The sequence below is a fragment of the Pleurodeles waltl genome, chromosome 7, assembly GCF_031143425.1.
Source record: "Pleurodeles waltl isolate 20211129_DDA chromosome 7, aPleWal1.hap1.20221129, whole genome shotgun sequence".
Classification (NCBI taxonomy): Eukaryota; Metazoa; Chordata; class Amphibia; order Caudata; family Salamandridae; genus Pleurodeles; species Pleurodeles waltl.
Window position 1 is genome coordinate 429,449,767 of NC_090446.1, and position 25,306 is coordinate 429,475,072.

The following is a 25,306-nucleotide window of genomic DNA, read 5'->3' on the forward strand; positions in this document are numbered from 1 at the left end:
TGTGTATGTAACTGGCTTATCCATGATTGGCATATTTGATTTACTAGTAAGTCCCCAGTAAGGTGCACTAGAGGTACCAGGGCCTGTAAAACAAATGCTACTAGTGGGCCTGCAGCACTGGTTGAGCCACCCACATAAGTAGCTCTGTAATCATGTCTCAGACCTGCCATTGCAGTGTCTGTGTGTGCAGTTTTAACTGTAAATTCGACTTGGCAGGTGTACTCACTTGCCAGGCCTAAACCTTCCCTTCTATTACATGTCAGACACCCCAAAGGTAGGCCCTAGGTAGCCCCAAGGGCAGGGTGCAGTGTATGGTTAAGGTGGGACATATAGTAATGTGTTTTAAATGTCCTAACAGTACAATATTGCTAAATTCGTTTTTCACTGTTGCAAGGCCTGTCCCTCTCATCGGTTAACATGGGGGCTACCTTTAAATCAGATTAAAGTGTAGATTCCCTTTGGGAGTGGATGGACATGTGGAGTGTGTGGTCTCTGGGCTCACAATTTAAAAATACATATTTTAGTAAAGTTGATTTTAAGATTGTGTGTTTGAAAATGCCACTTTTAGAAAGTGAGCATTTTCTTGCTTATACCATTTCTGTGACTCAGCCTGTTTGTGGATTCCCTGTCTAGGTCAGTTTGACAGTTGGGCTGTTTGCACCACACACTAGACAGTGACACAAAGGGTGCTGGGGTATAGTCTGCATTTCCTGATGAGCCATCTGTGCTAGGAGGAAGGGGAGGAGTGGTCACTCACACCTGAAAGGCTGTGCCTGCCCTCACACAATGCAGTGTCCAATCCCCTGGTGAGTGTCTGGGGCCTGGCCTGGGCAAGGCAGGATTTCACATTCAAGAGAGACTTTGCTTTGAAGTAGGCCTATTTCAAAGGAGAAATTGGATATAAGAAGGGCACCCCAAACCACAGACTTTAGAACACTTTTGGAAACCAAGAGGAACCTCTGCCTGGAGAACAGCTGAAGAGCTGAGGAAGAAGAGATGCCCTACCTGTGACTGTGCTTTGTGGAGCTATCCTGCAGTTGCTGCTTCTGCCAGAGTAAGAGGGCAAAGACGGGGCTTTGTGTGCCTTCCATCTTGTGAAGATCTCCAAGGGCTTGATTTAGAGCTTTCCTCCTGTTGTTTGAAGTCTCAGGGACAGCAAAAACTTCTCTCTGCCAGCACCTGGAGTCTCTGGACAGACTCCTACTCTGCCCTGCGGAGCCCATCCAGTTCCTGTGACCCTGAAAGGAGAAGCTGCCAGCCTAAGAGGAAGACATCCACGCACAGAACGCCGTACGGGGAAAAGATTGATGCGACTCCGATCTGCAGCTGGGAAATCGGCACGCCGCCGGCTTCGTGGCTGAAAATCGATGCTCGCCTGTAACGCGACCGAAGAATTGACCCACGGAGTTGGAGAAACGACGTGCAGCATCGCTGACGGAGGCTGATTAGATTGCAACCTGCGCTGTGTGGTTCTAGGATCATCATGAGGCTGGATTTCTGATGCAAGTACCGCTGGGTGTGTAAAAACAACGCAAGGCCTGCCCGGATCCGAGAGTGCTGACCGGATCGAAGCATCGCTCTCCTGCAGAGAGAAGAAACGATGCGCCCCAACCCGATGAAAGGAAAAATGACGCAGGGTCTCGCTCGTGAGTGAAATTGATGCATCGCAAGCCATTTTTGACTCACCCTCGCCCGTGCGGGGTTATTTTTTGACGCACCCAAGGTACATTTTCATGCTAACAGTGTTAGTGTGTGGTTAAAACTACATGAAGACTCTTTTTGCTTTTTAATTGATAACTTGACTTGTGTATTTTGGATTTTTGTCGTTTTGGTCTTGTTTTGTTTAGATAAATATTGTCTATTGTTCTAAGCCTGTGTTGTGTAATTTTGTAGTGTTTCATTAAGTTACTGTGTGTGTTGGTACAAATACTTTACACCTAGCACTCTGAAGTTAAGCCTACTGCTCGTGCCATGATACCAAGGGGGTGAGCAGGGGTTAGCTGAGGGGTATTCTCTTTTACCCTGGCTAGAGTGAGGGTCCTTGCTCGGACAGGGGGTAACCTGACTGCCAACAAAAGACCCAATTTCTAACAGGGTACTTCTGTCCATAGAAGATACACTTTGGACATACTCAATCCAATAGCACCCATCACTGGACACTACCCAACTAGAACTGCCAGTCGCTCCTCCTGGTTCCAAATGGCTAAAAAAAGAAAAAAGAAATCACCAGATCAGCCACCATTGTGACACTAAAGAGCGGGCCAAGGAAATGTGTCTTGGTGAGGGCGTAGCTCAAATCTCTGACACATCAATATTACAAGCCATTGATAAAACTCATCAGGACCTGAAAACCTGCATTGGCATGGTAGACTCAGGTGTACTCCTAGTCAGACAGGATCTAAGGAAGATGGCAGAGTGAGTTACAGAAGAGAAAGGACACATAAGTGGTAAGGTATGTTTTCTACTCCCATCACCCAACCTTTGCTTTGCTATTGGCATACAATACCTAAAGGAGTAGATCAGGCAAGATGGACTCCTGAAGGGATTCGAATGGGCACCTGGTGTCTCGGACAGCAGGATCACATTTAGGCTGTCCTGTTTTAGGTTTAAATCTATAATGTGTGATAAAACCGCAGTGAACGGGAAAACCCTCACCAGTGTAATCATATATACACAGATAAACACCCCCACAATCACAAACTGAAATGTCATTAAAAAAAGGAAAGTAAGAGAGAATGAGCCATTTCAGTTATATCTGAAGCGGCCAATACAATGTACCTTTGTTATGCATGGTAGCAGCAAGAAGAATAAGTTACTTACCTTTGGTAACGCCTTTTCTGGTGGATACATTAACTACCTGTGGATTACTCACCTAAAGAATTTTCCCCCACGCGCCAGCTTCTACGGAAATTTTCTTCTAGCTCTGCATGTTCACGATGACGTCACAATTGCCGGACTCCACGCGACGCCGTATGACGTCATTTAGGCAATAAGATGCCCTCGTCGACGTGCAGACGTCAGTTATCACCATTTTTTACGTGCCTTTGAGGCGAACAGGTGAACACTGACCTTGAAGAGAAATATAATCGCATCAAGTGAAGTGAAACCGCAATGTCTATTACAATAAAAATAAAAAGAAACTAATGGCAACATCACCCTCATATGGAAACATATATACATAGTCAAGTTCAACCATGTTTCCTTTGAAATACAGCAAATAGGGAAAGAAATACATATATACATGCCATCATTATATACAAATATACAAGAAGACGGTGCTCACCCACGGATTTTGTGGTAAGACCAGCCAGGCAACGGGGAGACGGGTGGGACTGTGAGGAATCCACAAGTAATTAATGTATCCACCAGAAAAGGCGTTATTGAAGGTAAGTAACTTATTCTTCTGATGGATACACCTACCTGTTGATTCCTCACCTAAAGAATAGAGTCCCAAAACAGTACTACCCCCGGAGGTGGGTGCCTGAATGGTCAAACCAAGAAATCCTGCAGCACTGAGCGTGCAAAATGGCCATCCCTCCTGACCTCAGAGTCCAAACAATAATGTTTGACAAAACTATAGAGGGATGCCCAAGTTGCCACCTTGAAGATGTCAACCACAGGAACACCCCTAGCCAAGGCCGATGAAGCAGCCTTAGCTCTGGTGGAAAGAGCTCGAAGCCCCACAGGTGGTTCTTTCTTTGCTAAGGAAAAACAAAGTTTGATACAGAGAATGACCCACCTGGACAGTGATGAAGCAGAAAAAGAAAGGCTAACAAATATTCATAAATCATGTAACAAAATCGTATAAGGCAGTGTGAATTTAGCAAAGAAAAATAATGTATGTGGGAAAATGTGCCCACAAGGTAGTTCGCCATTATTATAAACGAGCTTAATTAATCATGAAGAATCGATACATGTAGTAATCCGTCATAATTGCAGATGTATTCCATGATTTTCTTGTCGAAACTGTTTGGCTTTGGCCTAGTTGCCTGGTCTCAAATTTAACTGCGTGGTTTTCACTTGTATTGACAAAGACATAGCGGGTCATTACAACATTGGCGGTAAAAGCCGCTTACTGCCGTGCAGAAGACCGCCAATACACTGCAGCGGCCGTAAGAATTCCGCCACAGCTATTATGACCCACATCTCAGAATCCGGAAAAAATCAGACACCCACACAAGTCCGCCACACCAAAGGTCAGTGATAAACTGGCGAAAACAAATCCTCCACCGTCACGCCAACAGAAACACGCCCATGCTATTATGACCCACGAATCCATGCGACGGTCTTTCAACCGCGGTATTCCATTCGCGGTACACACCGCCGCGCTCAAAATACACACACATCTCCAAAACACCGCCACATTGGACAATTCAAAATACACACACCTGATACACATACAAACACCACTCCCACACACCCAACACAATATAAAACACACACCCACATCACCCACAAACCCCTACGACCAAAAATTCGAGACGAAGGCGACAGACAGAGAGCACAGCAATAGACAACCCCACCACACAGAGGCACACAACACCATCACCCACACAACATCCACGCACAAAACACCACAAACCACTAGACATCACCACACTCATCACCACATACACCACCCCACACATCACCTACACCACCCCATGGCACGCCAAAGACACCCCAGGTTTTCGAAGGAGGAGCTCAGGGTTATGGTGGAGGGAATCGTACGGGTAGAGCAACAGCTATTTGGATCACAGGTGCAGCACACCTCTATAGCTAGGAAGATGGAGCTATGGCGAAGAATCGTGGACAGGGTCAACGCAGTGGGACAGCACCCAAGAAATCGGGAGGACATCAGGAAGAGGTGGAACGACCTACTGGGGAAAGTGCGTTCCGTGGTCTCCAGAGACAACATCGCGATTCAGCAGACTGGCGGCGGACCCCCACCTCCTCCCCCACAACTAACAACATGGGAGGAGCAGGTCTTGACCATTATGTATCCTGAGGGCCTCGGAGGAGGAATGGACACTGGTAAGTCAAATCTTAACTATCATATCCCCCACCCTACCTGCATGCTATCACACACCCCACCCTGACCCTCTCCCCTATCACTCCAACTCCTCACTAATGTACTAATAACACAAACCACCCATCCCAACACCAAGCCCTGCATGACACAACAAAGCATGGACACCCATCACTAAAGCATGCCCACTGCACATACCCATAAAAACCCCTAACCATTATCACACAAGCCCCCACACAGGAATGCTAGCACTGCGGTACACGCTCACCCATCCATTGCACACCATGACACACACAGATGCAATAATCATGCTTTTATACCCCTGCAGGACCACTACGTAACGTCACCAGACAGGAGGGTCCAGACATCTCAACCCCACCCACAGAAGAGGCCCACAGTGATGACAGCAGCTCTGGCCAATTGGATCCAGATGACCAGCCTGGACCATCGTGGGCCTCGGGACAGTCGGTTCCCCTCGCACAGGCACAGCCCAACACTGACCTTCCACCCTATGGTAACACCAGCACATCACCCACCCAGCGGACCCATACCTCCGTACCCAGGACACGTCAATCAGCTGTGTGTCCACCACTACAGGGAACCCAGGATAACCCACCACCCCAACAACAACAGGGACCTGGGAGCAGTGGTAGTGGGCACACGGTCCAGGGGACGGAGGCACAGGAACACAGGGGAACTGGGAGGGCTGCTGTGCGACAGGGGGCAGACAGGCCAAGGGAACCCACTCTCCACGAGGCCCTCTCCTCCATCATGGGAGCATACCACCACTCCCAGGAGACGATGGCTACGGTCCTGGCCAAGTTTCAGGAGACCCAGCGCATGCAGGAGGAACAGTATTTGGGGTTCAGGGAGGAGCTCAGAACCATCAGCTCCGCCCTGGGCACCATCGTAGGGGTGCTGAAGGACATACAGAAGACCATGAGGGACACCGTGGCACTCCAAGGGGCCCCTGACACTAGCCTGGACGATGAACTGCCCACAAACTCCGCCGGCGCTAGTGGACAGGACGCCCCTCCACAGGACCACCACACCAGCACCCCACCCCCTGCAGACAGAGAACCACCCCGCAAGCGGTCCCTGAGATCCAGGAACAGGACAGAGCACGATGGCAAGACCCCCGCCAGGAAATGAGACCACCCTGATTGTCATCCCACTGTCCACTTTGTTACCCTGTCCATATTCGAACTGCCCCAGCTCCACTTCCTATGCCCATATGGGCAGTACACCTGTGAGACTAATAGACTGGACTCTGCCATGGACATTACTCCACCATCACCCATCACCATTTTGCCACCCCCTCCAATAATTAGCACTTCAATAAACACCCTTGAACCACAAAACAATCTGGAGTCAGTCTGTGATTTTTAAAATGTGTATTATCTATGACAATGACAAAATCCTTTCGAAAATGTAATGTCAACATACCTATGTCACACATCACAAGTCCATGAAGGATGCAAGCAGATGACACACGTTGGTAACCACACCTGTGAAACCGTAATGGAAATGTACAACTCAGTTACCAAATACTGCTTCAAATTGACAGACAGGATAGAGGTAGAAGTGTGAAAGTAAATGTACTAGTAAAGAAATTGTTCTCACCTGTGTGTCACTGGAAATATTGCTGTATGACAGAGTCCCTGTTGTCAATGTCTTCTTCCTCAGCTTCCTCCTCATCACTGTCCACAGGCTCCACAGCTGCCACAACACCGTCATCTGGACCAAACTCCTGCAGAAAAGGCACCTGGCGTCGCAAAGCAAGATTGTGAAGCATAGAGCAGGCGATGATATTCTGGCACACTTTCCTTGGTGAGTAGAATAGGGAACCACCTGTCATATGCAGGCACCTGAACCTGGCCTTCAGGAGGCCGAAGGTGCGTTCGATCACCCTCCTAGTCCGCCCATGGGCCTCATTGTAGCGTTCCTCTGCCCTGGTCCTGGGATTCCTCACTGCGGTCAGTAGCCATGACAGGTTGGGGTAACCAGAGTCCCCTAATAGCCACACACGGTGCCTCTGGAGTTGACCCATCACATAAGGGATGCTGCTATTCCGCAGGATGTAGGCGTCATGCACAGAGCCAGGGAACATAGCATTTACCTGGGAGATGTACTGGTCTGCCAAACATTCCATCTGTACATTCATCGAATGATAACTCTTCCGGTTCCTGTACACCTGTTCACTCCTGTGGGGGGGGACCAGAGCTACATGGGTCCCATCAATGGCACCTATGATGTTAGGGATATGTCCCAGGGCATAGAAGTCACCTTTAACTGTAGCCAAATCCTCCACCTGAGGGAAAACCATGTAGCTCCTCATGTGTTTCAGCAGGGCAGACAACACTCTGGACAACACGTTGGAAAACATAGGCTGGGACATCCCTGATGCCATGGCCACTGTTGTTTGAAATGCCCCACTTGCTAGGAAATAGAGCACTGATAGCACCTGCACTTGAGGTGTGATTCCTGTGGGATGGCGGATTGGTGACATAAGGTCTGGCTCCAATTGGGTACACAGTTCCTGGATTGTGGCACGGTCAAACCTGTAGGTGATGATTAAATGTCGCTCCTCCATTGTCAACAGGTCCACCAGCGGTCGGTACACTGGAGGATTCCGCCATCTCCTCACATGTCCCAGCTGACGGTACCTAGGAAGGACAACAGCGACCACGGAGTCAACCAGTTCTGAGGTATGTACCCACAGCTACACAGAACACAACACTAAATACAAAAAGCTTCCTGTATGTGTGTTGAGTCCAGGCCTAGGTATGTGTGACGCAGTTGTAAATGAAGCCATGTGGGCCCCTCAAATGGCGGATGCCTGACCTCTAAAGTGGGACAATGGGATGTGAGGTAACTGGGCTGGTGTTGTACACCGTCGCGGTAGGCGGTCGTAGACCGCAGCGCAATGCTGCATTGGTTAACATTGGACCCTATGGGTCGCAGGAGCCAATGACGAAGTGCGCCGGGGGTGATGATACGCACCGCCGCGGACATCACTGCCATTTTCTATCTGTTCAATCACTCGATACCTGATCTTCGACAGGAGAGGACCTACACTGCAAGTGCTGCTGTGACCTCGGTCTGGAAAAGACAATGGCACGTGCCTTCACTGCACAGGAGTTGGAGAAGCTCGTGGACGGGGTCCTCCCGCAGTACACGCTACTCTACGGTCCTCCAGACCAACAGGTGAGTACATAGGGTGCAAGTTGTATGGGCTATGCCTGAGTGGAGAGGGCTGGATGTAAGTAGGAAGGGGGCAGAGTTCTGCGAGCATGAAGGAGTGTGAATGCATGTGCCACATGGCAAGGGCAGGGATGTGGGCCACTCACTTTGACGGTGCAGTTGGTAATGACTTCTCTTCTTCCCCTGTACATGTCATGTAGGTCAGCGCCCACCAGAAGAAGGATATTTGGCGTGCCATCGCCAAGGACGTCCGGACCCTGGGGGTCCACCAGAGACGGAGCACCCACTGTCGTAAAAGATGGGAGGACATTCGCTGCTGGAGCAAGAAGACGGTGGAGGCTCAGCTGGGGATGGCCTCCCATCTTTTACGACAGTGGGTGCTCCGTCTCTGGTGGGAGGGGTGCCCATCGCACCATGACCCCCCTGATGTTCCGGATCCTGGCGGTGGCCTACCCTGAGTTGGATGGGCACATGAGGGCATCACAGCAGACACAAGGGGATGAGTACACTCACATTCTGATGACTTTGCGCGCAGTGGAGGGGTCTGGGTGGGGGAGGAGGGCTGTGGGTTTCCCTAGGCCAGGGCGAGTTCCGTAGGCTAGGCCCCTCCGTAATGCAGGCCATGTGCCACTCCACCCCACCTCTGTAGAGTGCCAAGTACAGGTATACATGCCCCTGTGTCATCTATGTGTGCAGATGACACTCATAGCCATGTAGGCCATATCCCAGGATCTGCATCTGTAGAGGCCAAGAGCACGGCGTAGTGCAGGGGGCTGCTGTGTCTGTATTGTCCGCCAACGGTAGCGGTAAGCCATGCACTCAACCTGTCTTTCTTCTGTTTCCCCACCTCTTTTTGTGCTCTCCCTGTTCTTTTGTGCATCAGCATCATCAGGCGGAGGTACAGGGGCACCGGAACACGAGGGGGCTGCATCCCACATGGCCATGGAGGGCCACACCACAGACTCTGAATACACCAGTGGGACGGAGGGCGAGGGGAGCTTCACGGCGGTCACCGGATCAGCAACCAGCGACACGGACTCGTCCTCCGATGGGAGCTCCCTTGTGGTGGCGGCACCGTCTGTGCCCCCCACTTCTACAGGTACAGCAGCCACCCCCCCTACCAGCACCGCCCTCCCAGCAGCCCCACAGCCTTCGCCCTGTGCCCGCTCATCCAGGAGGGTGGGCATCCCCTTCGCCCCAGGCACCTCAGCCCGTCACCCCTGCTGCCCTCAGTGAGGAGGCCATTGACCTCCTCAGGTCACTCACTGTTGGGCAGTCTACCATTGTGAATGCCATCCAGGGTGTAGAAAGGGAATTGCAACACACTAATGCATTCCTGGAGGGCATTCATTCTGGTCAGGCTGCCCATCATCGAACCCTGCAATCTCTGGTCTATCACTGATGGCAGCCATTGTCCCTGTGTCTAGCCTCTCCCCTCCAACTTCCTCCACCCAGACCCAATCCCCTGTACCTCAGCCTATCCCAAGCACACCATCAGACCAGCCTGCACACACGTCAACACACAAGGGCAGCTCAGGCAAACATAGGCACCACACATCCCACAGGCACTCACGCAAGCATCGCCCACATACAGACACAGCAACATCCACTGCCTCCACTGTGTCCCCCTCCTCGTCGTCTCCCTCCTCCCTCCCAGTGTCGTCTACACTCTCACCTGCATGCACTACCACTACAGCCACTAGGACTCGCACCAGAACACCCAGCACCACACCCCACTCACCTGCACTCACCACCCCCACTACCATTTACACGTCCCCTGTGTCCTCTCCCAGTGTGTCTGTGACGACCCCTCCCAAAGTACACAAACGCGGCCACACACACACCCAACAGCCATCCACCTCACGACAGCCTCCAGAACATGCACCTGCACCCAAAGCATCAAAAGTTACACCTCCTACAACCACCTCCTCTTCCTCCACTCCCAGACCTCCTCCAGCTACTCGTCCAAGTGTTCGTCAGAAACTTTTCCTGAGCAACCTTGACCTCTGTCCCACCACTCCCCCCCCCTCCAATTCATAGGTCCCGTACTAGCACCTCAGCCAAAAAAAGTCTGGTACCAGTGGTGCCTGTTAGAGGTATGTGGAGTGCACCGGGCACCAGGGCAGCAAGTGTGACACGGAGCCAAAGCACTGCTAGTCCACCCCCTGTGAAGCACCAGAAGTTGGACAGTGCCCGACGGGAGAGGGTGAAGACTCCTGCCGGCAAAGCCGCTCACAAGGGTCCCGGGGGGAGTGTCGAGTCAGCTGTGACTCCTCCCAAGGTGGGGAAGGGGCAGAAGAAGTCGCCAAAGTCTGGGAAGAGCAGCACGGCGGAGAAGGCCGCCATCCTCCCCGCTGCCCAGGACGCCACCGCCAGCCCCATCGTCACTGGTCCGGAGACCACCGCCAGAGTCAGTGCCCAGGAGGGCAGCACAATCGTCACTGGTCCGGAGACCACCGCCAGAGTCAGTGCCCAGGAGGGCAGCACAGTCATCACTGGTGTGGAGACCACCGCCTGAGTCAGTGCCCAGGAGGGCCCCGGCAGCCACAGCCCCGCTGGGCAATGAGGGACCGCCATGGCACACAACGCTGCACAGGTCAGAGACAGAAAAGTCAAGCACCGCTGAACAGGGCAAAGACCTCCATGGCAAGCACCGCTGAACAGGGCAAGCACCGCTGAACAGAGCAAGCACCGCCAAACTCAAGCACCGTTAGCCCATGGGCGGCTGGGGCAGTGACAGAACTGGGACCGTCACGGGGAGCGTGATGCACTCTGGGCACCAGTCCCCCTCCAGAACCAGTGGAGAACAGCATCCACTACCTGAGTCCTTAACAGGATGAAGCACTCTGGGCACCAGTCTCCCTCCAGAACCAGTGGAGACTGTTATCCACTTGAGAGTCTGTGGCTTTGCACTCCCCAGGATAAAGCAGTGGACAAACCACCCACTGAAAAGACTTGTGAGACTGTGGCTTTGCACTCCCCAGGATACATCAATGGGCATGGAGCCCCATCGTGGATCTGGCGTGGTGCTGTCATCCGGCTGAGGTGCCCCCCCTTCCCTTCCCCCTGAGGTGCCTGTTGTATTTCTATCTGATGCCCCTGCAGTGTTCTCTCTGCATTTTGGGCCCAGTGGTCCACGGACATTGAAATGTGCATACCTGCACTACTAATTGTGATGTATATATTTGGAATGTGTATATATTTATGTATATATGAGCTTACTGTATTTTGATACATTACAATGGTTGTACTGAATTCCCTTTTGTCTTTGCATTCTTCCGGGGGGGGGGTTGGGGGTTGTTACTGTTATGTTTGGAAATGCATTGGTGTGTGTGTTGTAGTGTGCGAGGGTGGGGGTGTTGCGTGTGTGTGCCCCTGACTATTGCCTCCCCTATGTCGTAGGTGCAGTACTCACCGTTGTCTTCGGCGCCGCCGTTGCTGATGTTCGTAGAGGAGCAGGAAGACTATGGCAGGGAGTATTTGGAGTTACGGCTCCATGGTGCCCTCCTTCCTCGTGGAGTGTATTATGGTGAGCGTTTTCCCATTGCAAAAGCTGTTTCTGCCGTGTTTTTATCCACGGTGAATCCGCCCCGGAAAAGGTGGCAGATTGGCCTGTTGTAATACTGTGGGCGGTACTTTGTCTTCCGCCGCTTGTTGGCGGTGACCGCCGCGCTGCTTGTCTGTACCGCCGGAGTGTTAAAGTGGCTGTCTATGTTGGCGGTTTCCGCCACGGTCATAATTCCCTTTTTTGTTCCGCCGGCCTGTTTGCGGTATTACTGCTGCTTTAACACCGTCCGCCAGGGTTGTAATGACCCCCATATTCTTTTACTTTAGGGTTGTATTTTTCCAGTAGAAATTAGTAATACACTTATCTCAAGGTTTCGTGCTAGGCTAGTTTCATCCCCTTTGAAGCAAGGTCAGCTTCTGCAGGTGCAGACAATAAAAACTCTGATATAGAAATAATTGGCAAACTTTGTTGCAACTTGTGTTCCAAGGACACCTTATGCATAAATGAGTGCTAAGAGAAAGACACTATTCATTGGTCAAAAGGAAGCCACCCTATGAACCCTCCAATGGAAGACCCTGAAGAATTTGGAACGTTTCTTACTTAAACCCACCGGACAAAGAGAAGTCAGCCATTTTCTAAGATGCCATTTTGAAGCCTGATTCAAGACGCCATTTTAAATGACTCTTTGATGCCTTTTCTCTGTCGCAGAGAAAGAGACTTTAAGAATTCTCACCCTAGAGACTTTAACTTTAATTTTGCCCCGTCCTGCCCATGCAGTAACTTTTGCCCCATTCTCCTTGCTGCCGCAAGGAAACTTGCTTTAACTTTGCCCCTTTGAAATCTGCCCCATGCTGATCGAACCGGTACCTGAAGGATGAAGACTTTTCCTTGAATGCTGATTGTATTTGGTAATTACGAAAGGATAATTGTATTATGCATTGTGTTTTCCTTCTTAGGTACCAACTGCTTATTTTGACAGAGCCCAAGCTAGAAGTTTTCTAAATTTGTGTTAACTAAATTTGTTTTGCATGAAGCCCCACATGCCAATGCTAATTAGGGTTAGTTGAGGTATTCACTTGATGCACCATGTTGAATTGAAATCTTGTTATGCTGACCGATGTATGCAATTAGTCAAATTCAGTTACTTATATTAGTGATTTGCATTGCTATAACCAAGTGCATTATAATCCAAATATTGCGTAGATTGCGTTTCTTCCGTCGCTATGGACAGCTAGTAATGTTCGTATACGTATATCATTTGATTTTGAGACTCATATATATTGTGTTAGCTTTATTAATATAGGGAAAATAAACTCATTAACTTTTAATAAACTGGTATGGTTATTCATGGCTGAAAGGTCATGGTGCGTCAAAATACTAATTGTTATTGATTCCTAAATGTGTTGTTTGATCTATTAATTGGGTATTGATTATAATGGTTATTGATTATTGATTTGAGTGATCTGACTATTCTTGGATGAGGAGAACCAAACTCGATTAAAAGGTTCACCGACCTCCAGCATGTCCAATTACAAGTAATTTATAAAGACTGGACGCGCTATCAACAGCGTTCTCTTGTGGACTACTCTGCCTCTCCTCTTCCCCACGTATCCAACAAAGAGCTGATCATCTTGCCTGAACTCCCTCGTCCTGTCGACAAAGAAGCTCAATGCTCTTCGTGGATCCAATCGGTGAAGCCTCTCTTCCTCCTTGGATGGATGAGGCGGAGGGTAAAAGGAAGAGAGAGTAATAGACTGCCCCAAGTGAAAGGGTGTAACAACCTTTGGGAGGAAAGCCACCTTGGTCATTAACACCACTTTGTCTCTAAAAAAGGAAAGGTATGGAGACTCTACACTAAGAGGCTGGAGCTCACTCGCTCTTCTGGCCGATGTTATGGCCACTAGAAACACAGTCTTTAAGACCAGCAAACATAAGGAACAAGAGTGCATCGGCTCAAATGGCGACCCCATTAGAAATGTCAATACTAAATTAAGATCCCACTGTGGCATAATAAACTGAGTGGGTGGAAACCTATTAGTGAGACCCTTAATGAACCTCAGTAGAAGAGGTGACTTAAACAAGGAGGGTTGGTCTAGGAGGCACATAAAAGCCGACAGCGCTGATAAATAGCCCTTGACCGTGGCAACTGCACAACCCTTCTGTGCCAAGGAAAGAGCAAATAACAATATGTCAGACAAGTGAGCCTTCAAGGGATCCATTTGGTTCTCTCCACACCAACCTACAAATCTGGCCCACCTGCTTGCATAGATGTCAACACCAGGGCAGTGCGCGCTCTATTGGCGACTAGAATGCAAAAACCCAGCACTCTCAAAACAACGTAATTTATGCACTGTGCTGATATGTTGTTGTTTAACCTTTTGCATTGCAGAGTTCAATCCTGAAGACTTATTTTTAATGTGCTTACAAATGCTGTTCATTTGCAATGTATTGCTGCAGGCTTTCAGAGTGTGTTAGGGTGTGGTCCCTTTCCAGGGCCTTCTAGAGACTTTCCCTGCAACATGCCTGGGTGTGGTTGTGGGCTGGGCCAAGGCTCTATAAAAAGGACCCAGCCCAGCACCAAGTGCTCACTATTCAGAGGTCCCGGTGCAGAGCAGCAGCTTCTTCCTGAGCTCCTGTCCCGGCGGCCTATTGGATCTTCCAGGCTTCTGCCTATCATCCTTCATTGGTGATCATTGTTCCAGGCGGTAAGACGGTGGTTGTTCTGTCCCGACACCGTTATCAAGAATTTTCATTACGTTGGTTTAATTCTTCAATGATTAACAGATTACTTGTGCGCTACCATTTCTTGACATTTATATGGTAGTTTACAAATCGGCAAGACGCGCGATTCGTTTCATAATGATTTAATTTAGTTATTCATTGTGCACTGTTATTTCTTGACATTTGCATGGTGCCTTAAGAATCGGCAAGACGCGCAATTCGTTTTATGGTGTTTTAACTTTGTTGTTCATTGCACGCTACCATTTCTTGACATTTACATGGTGGCTTAAGAATCGGCAAAAGGCGCGCGATTCGTTTCATTGTACTTTGATCTTGTTATTCATTGTGAGCTGTTATTTCTTGGCATTTACATTGTGGTTTACGAATCGGCAAGACGCATGATTCGTTCAATGATGATTTGACTTTGATATTCATTGCGTGCTACCATTTCTTGGCATTTTACATGGTGACACTCAAATCGGCAAGACGCACGATTCTCTCCTCAAGTTTAATTCATGTTGTTTATTGTATGCCACTATTCTAAGATATTTATCATGTAATATTCGAGTTGACAAGTTATGTGATTTGTTTTCCTGAATCCATATTGTGTTATTCATGGTGCACAATCCTTTTATGGTGTTTATTATTATATATATATATATATATATATATATATATATATATATATATATATATATATATATATCTCTCTACAATATGCGCAATTTGTGTTGAAACATTTCAAGAGAACACAGAAGATCAGAGTTTCTAGATGCAATATTGTATGGTCCTAGTATGCATTCTCAAAAAAGGATTTATATGACTGGTTTAAAATTTAGTCAGAATGTTTTTCTGATTCTCATGTAAAGGAAAGTACTTGAATAAGAAAGTTTTCATTCAATTCATCTTGATTCCCTTACAGGTATCCGGCCATCTTGAAACTTAGTCATTTTAAACTTAATTCTTAGATTGTTCATGTTTTCAGAATGACTATGCTTAGAATCATAGTCTAGTATTGAATTCAAGAGATATAATTTTCATATTGTGTAATCTAACCTTATTCTTACTACAGTTCTCCTTCCCAGATGTTCCCTTCCTAATCCCCTCTTCCCCTCTTGAACTCTCTTAGCCTCTGTGATTTATCTATCAGAGTCTTGGAGCTGTTCAGTGGTGGACGTGTTGGGAACGTGCGCAGACCCCGAGGATCTGGTGACTCTGACAACAGATCGATTTGGTGGAGTGTCACCTGGACGATAAAATAACATCCACCACTTCTGGCAGGAGAGAAAAGGCACTCAGATTGCCCCGTTCAATCTCCAGGCGTGAAGGTGCAGGCTCTGGAGGTGGGGGTGTAGAATCTGCCCCTGCGACTGCGAGAGGAGGTCAGCCCTGTAAGGGAGATGGAGCGGAGGGCACACAGAGAGTTGGAGAAGGTCTGAATACCACACCCTTCTCAGCCAATCCGGGGCTGACCCTCTTCAACATCTAAATGGCCCCGCTCGCTAACATCGCCCGATCCCACGACCTCAACATCATCTCATACGCCAACGACACCCAGCTGATCCTCTCCCTCACCAAGGACTCCGCCAAGACCTACTTCCAAGAAGCAATGAAGGCCATTGCCGAATGGATGAAGAGCAGTTGCCTCAAACTCAATTCCGACAAGACGGAAGTCCTCTTCTTCGGCTCTACCCCCTACGCATGGGATGACTCCTGGTGACCTGCCACTCCGACTCCCACAGACCACACATGCTACCTAGGATTCATCTTGGACCCCTCACTATCCAGGACCCAGCAAGTCAATGCCATCTCCTCCTCCTGCTGCTCCAACACCCTTTGCATGCTCAGAAAGATCTACAAATGGATATCCACTGAAACCAGAACAGTCACCCAATGTCACGACTTACGTGCTGCTTTACCCTGGAGGCCGCAGAGCGAGTGGCGTGGATCCTGTTCTTGAATGTTCGGCCTTGGCCCAAGTAGGCGCAACTCTTTCTGGTAGCCACGGTGCTGCAGGCAATGGGTATGCCAAGAGCAGGCCGTGTCCCTCAGAAGTAGCGCCAAAGGGAAAAAACACCAGAAAGGGGAAAAAACCTCCACAAAGATACGTTCCTAAAACAGGAACAAAAAAGGAGATATCAGCAAGAGCAAATACAGGAAAAAGTATTCTGAACTGACGAGAACCAGCACAGGAACACAAGGAAGCAGGAGCGAAGACACCACCCAAACAAAGTGTTGCAAGGAGAGAAAGAATCACAGCCCCTAAATACCAACAAACAGGAAACGACCAACAGGAAGTAAAAGGACACCATCTTCGGTAGGGAAAAGCACATAGAACAGAATGAACTAGGAACCATAGAGAATAGATAACGAGGAATGCTGGGAAGAGAAAGGTAACATGGGAAGGGGAAAAAACATAAAGGAAGGCACAACCAGATGACCAAAGAAAAGAAGAAAAGAACAGGTGAGTGGGGGGGTCAGACATGCCTAAAAATGCGGTGCACAGCAAAAGAACGAGGCCCCATGCCCAATTTGGGGCCTCTGAAAGCACACAGCAGACTGGTGACTAGTGACCTATGTACAGTGCACACGTGTAATGGTGTCCCCGCACTCACAAAGTCTGGGGGATTTGCCCTGAACGATGTGGGGGCACCTTGGCTAGTGCCAGGATGCCCACACATTAAGTAACTTTGCACCCAACCTTCACCAGGTGAAGGTTAGACATATAGGTGACTTATAAGTTACTTAAGTGCAGTGGTAACTGGCTGTGAAATAACGTGGACGTTATTTCACGCGGGCTGCAGTGGCAGGCCTGTGTAAGAATTGTCAGAGCTCCCTATGGGTGGCAAAAGAAATGCTGCAGCCCATAGGGATCTCCTAGAACCCTAATACCCTGGGTACCTCAGTACCATATACTAGGGAATTATATGGGTGTACCAGTAAGCCAATGTGAATTGGTAAATTTAGTCACTAGCCTGTTAGTGACAAATTTGGAAAGCAGAGATAGCATAACCACTGAGGTTCTGGTTAGCAGAGCTTCAGTGAGACAGTTAGGCATCACACAGGGAACATATACACGGCACATACTTATGAGCACTGGGGCCCTGCCTGGCAGGGTCCAAGTGACACATAGACTAAAACAACATATATACAGTGAAATATGGGGGTAACATGCCAGGCAAGATGGTACTTTCCTACAAAGACGCCAGGCTGAAGCTTAAACAGCAGCAGCTGGCCTTAGACAGTGAATCTCTGGATGTGGAAAGGGAAAGGCAGAGGATGGGGTTAGTTCCCCATGGTGGCAGCAGCAGTGTTTTGATAATAATCCTGTTAGAGAGCAAGATTCCAGAAACCTGCATAAGATAGTCCCCCCTTACAAAGAAGGGATGACATTAACAAGTGGTTTGATGCACTTGAGAGGGCCTGTATGGTACAGTTGGTCCCTCAAAGGCGGTGGGCTGCTATCTTGTGGCTATCTTTCACTGGTAAGGGTAGGGATAGGCTCCTTAATGTCAGAGAAAGTGATGCCAATAACTACAAAGTTTTGAAGGATGCACTCTTGGATGGATTTGGCTTAACCACTGAACAATACAGGATTAAGTTCAGAGACACCAGAAAAGAGTCCTCTCAAGACTGGACAGACTTTGTAGACTGTTCAATGAAGGCCTTGGAGGGTTGGTTACATGGCAGTAAGGTGACTGACTATGAAAGCCTGTATAATCTAATCCTGAGAGAGCATATTTTGAACAATTGTGTGTCTGATTTGTTGCACCACTACTTGGTAGACTCAGATCTGACCTCCCCCCAAGAATTGGGAAAGAAGGCAGACAAATGGGTCAGAACAAGAGTGAACAGAAAAGTTCATACTGGGGTAACAAGGATGGCAAGAAGAAGGATGGTAAGTCTTATGAGAAGGGTGGGGACAAAGATAAAAAACTTTCTGAGTCTTCATCAGGCCCACAAAACTCCTCTGGGGGTGGTGGGTCCAAATCCTCTTCTCAAAATCAGAAAAAGCCATGGTGTTATTTATGTAAAGTAAAAGGACATTGGGCAAGTGATGCCACTTGTCCAAAGAAAAACACCAAGGTCCCCACTACCACAACCCCAACTGCAACCTCTGGTGCCCCTAGTAATAGCAGTGGTGGTGGGAAGTCTACTACAAATAGCCAATCCAAGGGTGTAGCTGAGCTCACTATTGGCAGTGTAGTTGGGGTTGGTCTTGTTAGGGAGACCACAGAGGCTGTTTTAGTCTCTGATGGTGGCATTGAACTTTGCCACCTTGGTTGCTTGTCCCCTTAATATGGGTAAGTACAAGCAACTACCCCTAATTAATGGTGTCGATTGTGAGGCCTACAGGAGCCAGTGTAACTATGGTTATAGAGAAACTGGTTCACCCTGATCAACACCTACTTGGTCAGCAGTACCAAGTGACTGATGCTCACAATAACATACTTAGCCATCCCATGGCTGTTGTGAATCTCAACTGGAGGGGGGGGGGTCACTGGTCCAAAGAAAGTTGTGGTAGCCACTGAATTACCTGTAGATTGCTTACTAGGCAATGATTTGGAGACATCAGCTTGGGCTGAAGTGGAGTTGGAGGCTCATGCAGCAATGCTGGGCATTCCTGGGCATATTTTTGCTTTAACAAAGGCTCAGGCCAAGAAGCAAAAAGGACAGGGAAACTTGGCTCCTGGAACAATGGACCAAGTGCTCCCAAAAGCTAGGGGTAGGAAGGGTAAATCCTTGCCCACTATCCCTCCCTCACCAGAAGATTCCCCTTTTGAGGAAGAGGAATCCTCTCCCTGTGCAGAATCTACACCAGATGAGCTGGCAGCAGACACTGCTGAGCTTTTGGGTGCAGGGGGCCTGCTAGGGAAGAGCTGAGTGTGGCACAGCAAACCTGTCCCACACTAGAGGGTTTAAGGCAACAAGCTGTCAAACAGCAGAATGGGGATGTCAGTGATAGCCATAAGGTGTATTGGGAAGACGGCCTCCTGTATACTGAATCAAGGGACCCTAAACCTGGAGCTGCCAGGAGATTGGTCATCCCTTTGCAATTCAGAGAGTTTCTTCTTACCTTGGCACATGACATTCCTTTGGCTGGGCATTTGGGCCAAAGTAAGACTTGGGACAGACTTGTTCCCCTGTTTCACTGGCCTCATATGTCAGAGGACACCAAAAAGTTGTGTTGCTCTTGTGTGACCTGCTAAGCCAGTGGCAAGACCGGTGGCACTCCAAAGGCCCCCTTATTCCACTTCCTGTGGTTGGGGGTGCCATTAGAAAGGGTAGGGGTTGACATAGTTGGCCCCCTTGACCCTCCAACAGCTTCAGGCAATAGGTTTATACTTGTGGTAGTGACCATGCCACTAGGTATCCTGAAACCATCCCCTTAAGGACCACTACAGCTCCTGCAGTGGCAAAGGCCCTCCTAGGAATCTTTTCCAGAGTGGGCTTCCCTAAGGAAGTGGTGTCAGACAGAGGTAGTAACTTCATGTCTGCATACCTCAAAGCAATGTGGAAGGGGTGTGGTGTAACATACAAGTTCACTACTCTTGATCATCCACAAATGGTCTGGTTGAGATGTTTAATAAGACTCTCAAAGGTATGATAATGGGACTCCCTGAAAAACTCAGAAGGGGATGGGACATCCTGTTACCTTGCCTCCTTTTTGCTTACAGAGAGGTACCTAAAAAAGGAGTGGGCTTTAGCCCCTTAGAACTCCTCTTTGGGCACCCTGTGAGAGGTCCCCTTGCACTTGTTAAGGAGGGTTGGGAACAACCTTTAAAAGCTCCTAAACAAGACATTGTGGGTTATGTACTTGGTCTAAGATCAAGAATGGCTGAGTACATGAAAAAGGCCCGTAAAAAACAAAAAACTTCAGGCCAGCCAGGAGCTGCAAAAGCAATGGCATGGCCAGAAGGCTGTCCTGACCCAGTACCACCCAGGACAGAAGGTGTAGGTATTGGAGCCTTTGGCCCCAAGAGCACTCCAGGACAAATGGAGTGGACCCCATTTAATTGTTGAGAAAAAAGGGTGAGGTTACCTACTTGGTAGACCTGGGCACTGCTAGGAGTCCCCTTAGGGTGCTCCATGTCAACCGCCTAAAACCCTACTATGACAGGGATGATCTCACCCTGCTCATGGCAGCAGATTAGGGACAGGAAGAAAACAGTGACCCTCTCCCTGATCTCTTCACCACCACTGAAGCTGACGGCTTAGTGGAGGGAGTAGTACTTGCAGATTGTCTTACTGCTGAGCAGAAAGATAACTGTAAATCTTTGAAGTCAGTTTTCTGAACTCTTCTCACTGATACCAGGTACCACTAATTGGTGTGAGCATACAATCAATACTGGAGACAGTTTACCTATCAAAAGTAAGATTTATAGGCAGCCTGACCATGTCAGGGACTGCATTAACCACTTCGCTGCCAGGCCTTTTCCCCCTCCTGTGCCAGGCCTTTTTTTGCCTATTTGGGGCAGTTCGCGCTTAGGCCCGCATAACTTTTTGTCCACATAACTAACCAAGCCAAATTTGCGTCCTTTTTTTCCAACATCCTAGGGATTCTGGAGGTACCCAGACTTTGTGGGTTCCCCTGAAAGAGGCCAAGAAATTGGCCAAAATACAGGGAAAATTTTGTTTTTTTCAAAAAAATTGGAAAAAGTGGCTGCAGAAGAAGGCTTGTGGTTTTTCTCCTGAAAATGGCATCAACAAAGGGTTTGCGGTGCTAAACTCAGCAGCTTCCCAGCTTTCAGGAACAGGCAGACTTGAATCAGAAAACCCAATTTTTCAACACAATTTTGGCATTTTTCTGGGACATACCCCATTTTTGCAATTTTTTGTGCTTTCAGCCTCCTTCCAGTCAGTGACAGAAATGGGCATGAAACCAATGCTGGATCCCAGAAACCTAAACATTTCTGAAACCTAGACAAAATTCTGAATTCAGCAAGGGGTCATTTGTGTAGATCCTACAAGGGTTTCCTACAGAAAATAACAACTGAAAAAGAAAAATATTGAAATTTAGGTGAAAAAAACATAAATGTTTCTCTACGTTTTACTCTGTAACTTTTCCCTGCAATGTCAGATTATCGAAAGCAATATACCGTTACGTCTGCTGGACTCCTCTGGTTGCGGGGATATATAGGGCTTGTAGGTTCATCAAGAACCCGAGGAACCCAGAGCCAATAAATGAGCTGCACCCTGACGTCCGTTTTCATTCTATAACGGGTATACAGCCATTCATTTGCTGAAATATAAAGAGTAAAAAATTGCTATCAAGAAAACCTTTGTATTTCCAAAAAGGGCACAAGATAAGGTGTTGAGGAGCAGTGGTTATTTGCACATCTCTGAATTCCGGGGTGACCATACTAGCATGTGAATTACAGGGCTTTTCTCAAATAGATGTCTTTTTTACACACTCTCCTATATTTGGAAGGAAAAAATGTAGAGAAAGACAAGGGGCAATAACACTTGTTTTGCTAATCTATGTTCCCCCAAGTCTCCCGATAAAAATGATACCTCACTTGTGTGGGTAGGCCTAGCGCCCGCGACAGGAAACGCCCCAAAGCGCAACGTGGACACATCCAAATTTTTGGAAGACAACAGAGGTGTTTTTTGCGAAGTGCCTACCTGTAGATTTTGGCCTCTAGCTCAGCCGGCACCTAGGGAAACCTACCAAACCTGTGCATTTCTGAAAACTAGAGACCTAGGGGAATCCAAGGAGGGGTGACTTTCGGGGCTCGGACCAGGTTCTGTTACCCAGAATCCTTTGCAAACCTCAAAATTTGGCTAAAAAAAACACATGTTCCTCACATTTCTGTGGCAGAAAGATCTGGAATCTGAGAGGATCCACAAATTTCCTTTCACCCAGCGTTCCCCCAAGTCTCCCGATAAAAATGATACCTCACTTGTGTGGGTAGGCCTAGCGCCCGCAACAGGAAACGCCCCAAAGCGCAACGTGGACACATCCAAATTTTTGGAAGACAACAGAGGTGATTTTTGCGAAGTGCCTACCTGTAGATTTTGGCCTCTAGCTCAGCCGGCACCTAGGGAAACCTACCAAACCTGTGCATTTCTGAAAACTAGAGACCTAGGGGAATCCAAGGAGGGGTGACTTGCGGGGCTCGGACCAGGTTCTGTTACCCAGAATCCTTTGCAAACCTCAAAATTTGGCTAAAAAAACACATGTTCCTCACATTTCTGTGTCTGAAAGTTCTGGAATCTGAGAGGAGCCACAAATTTCCTTCCACCCAGCGTTGCCCCAAGTCTCCCGATAAAAATGATACCTCACTTGTGTGGGTAGGCCTAGTGCCGGCGACAGGAAACACCCCAAAGCGCAACGTGGACACATCCTAAATTTTGGAAAAAAACAGAGGTGTTTTTTGCGAAGTGCCTACCTGTAGATTTTGGCCTCTAGCTCAGCCGGCACCTAGGGAAACCTACCAGACCTGTGCATTTCTGAAAACTAGAGACCTAGGGGAATCCAAGGAGGGGTGACTTGCGGGGCTCGGACCAGGTTCTGTTACCCAGAATCCTTTGCAAACCTCAAAATTTGGCTAAAAAAACACATGTTCCTCACATTTCTGTGGCAGAAAGTTCTGGAATCTGAGAGGAGCTACAAATTTCCTTCCACCCAGCGTTCCCCCAAGTCTCCCGATAAAAATGATACCTCACTTGCGTGGGTAGGCCTAGCGCCGGCGACAGGAAACACCCCAAAGCGCAACGTGGACACATCCTAAATTTTGGAAAAAAACAGAGGTGTTTTTTGCGAAGTGCCTACCTGTAGATTTTGGCCTCTAGCTCAGCCGGCACCTAGGGAAACCTACCAAACCTGTGCATTTCTGAAAACTAGAGACCTAGGGGAATCCAAGGAGGGGTGACTTGCGGGGCTCGGACCAGGTTCTGTTACCCAGAATCCTTTGCAAACCTCAAAATTTGGCTAAAAAAACACATGTTCCTCACATTTCTGTGGCAGAAAGTTCTGGAATCTAAGAGGAGCTACAAATTTCCTTCCACCCAGCGTTCCCCCAAGTCTCCCGATAAAAATGATACCTCACTTGCGTGGGTAGGCCTAGCGCCGGCGACAGGAAACACCCCAAAGCGCAACGTGGACACATCCTAAATTTTAGAAAAAAACAGAGGTGTTTTTTGCGAAGTGCCTACCTGTAGATTTTGGCCTCTAGCTCAGCCGGCACCTAGGGAAACCTACCAAACCTGTGCATTTCTGAAAACTAGAGACCTAGGGGAATCCAAGGAGGGGTGACTTGCGGGGCTCGGACCAGGTTCTGTTACCCAGAATCCTTTGCAAACCTCAAAATTTGGCTAATAAAACACATGTTCCTCACATTTCGGTGACAGAAAGTTCTGGAATCTAAGAGGAGCCACAAATTTCCTTCCACCCAGCGTTCCCCCAAGTCTCCCGATAAAAATGATACCTCACTTGTGTGGGTAGGCCTAGCGCCCGCGACAGGAAATGGCCCAAAACACAACCTGGACACATCACATTTTTTCATAGAAAACAGGGCCTACCTGTGGATTTTGGCCTCTAGCTCAGCCGGCACCTGGGGAAACCTAGCAAACCAGCGCATTTTTGAAAACTAGAAACCCAGGGGAATCCAAGATGGGGTGAATTGTGGGGCTCTGACCAGGTTCTGTTACCCAGAATCCTTTGCAAACCTCATATTTTGGCTAAAAAAACATGTTTTCCTCACATTTCAGTGACAGAAAGTTCTGGAATCTGAGAGGAGCCACAAATTTCCTTCCACCTAGCGTTCCCCCAAGTCTCCCGATAAAAATGATACCTCACTGGTGTGGGTAGGCCTAGCGCCCGCGACAGGAAATGGCCCAAAACACAACGTGGACACATCACATTTTTTCATAGAAAACAGTGCCTACCTGCGGATTTTGGCCTCTAGCTCAGCCGGGCCCAGGGGGGGCAGATTGACCTAAAATCGGCCGATCTGCCCCCAAAGCGGGCAGAAATGGCCTAAATACAATTTGCCCCTCCAGGGGAGCGACCCTTGCCTAAGGGGACGCTCCCCATCTGTAAAACACAACAACAACAAAAATCCCTGGTGCCTAGTGGTTTCTGCCCCCCGTGGGGGCAGATCGGCCTAATAAAAATAGGCTGATCTGCCCCCATGGGGGGCAGAAATGGCCTAAAATAAATTTGCCCCCCATGGGAACGACCCTTGCCTAAGGGGTCGCTCCCCTTACGTGAAAAACAAACAAACAAAAAAAACTCCCTGGTGTCTAGTGGTTTCTGCCCCCCTTGGGGGCAGATTGGCCTCATAAAAATAAGCCAATCTGCCCCCAAAGGGGGCAGAAATGGCCTAAATATAATTTCCCCCCTATGGGAGCGACCCTTGCCTAAGGGGTCGCATCCCACACCTAAAACACAAAAGAAAACAAATCACAAAAAAAAAAAAAGTATCCCTGGTGTCTAGAGGTTTCTGCCCCCCCCTGGGGGCAGATCGGCCTATTATTAAAAAAAAATGACCCCCTGGGAGCGACCCTTGCCCAAGGGGTCGCTCCCTTCTGTCAATTACATCTAAAAAAAAAAAAATCCCTGGTGTCTAGTGGGGTTTCAAAAGCCGGATTGCAAGCAATCCGGCTTTTGAAACCCTCGGAGAGACTTCAAAGGGAAGGAAATACATTTCCTTCCCTTTGAAGCCCCTCCGGGCCTCCCCCACGTGATCGAAAGAGAAATGCTGAGCATTTCTCTTTCGATCGCGATGGAAGCTCTGCTTCCAGCGCGATGGGGGAGGTTGTGTGATTGTCAGCGCGCGCTCGCACGCTGACGTCACAGGGGGGGTGGGGGGGGGTCGGGGGTTGAAGGGGAAGGGATTCCCCTGTCAGCCCTGACCTAG

At 48.6% G+C, this 25,306-nt stretch overlaps 1 long non-coding RNA gene across 2 annotated transcripts in view; it reads right to left on the reverse strand.

Annotated features, from left to right (window-relative positions):
- LOC138304144 (uncharacterized) overlaps positions 1–25,306 on the reverse strand; it is a 93,795-nt gene that overhangs the window by 49,622 nt on the left and 18,867 nt on the right. For both annotated transcript variants that reach the window (XR_011205505.1, XR_011205506.1), the window contains exon 2: positions 16,349–16,553. This is a non-coding gene — a long non-coding RNA (uncharacterized lncRNA). The remainder of the gene's footprint in view (positions 1–16,348; positions 16,554–25,306) is intronic.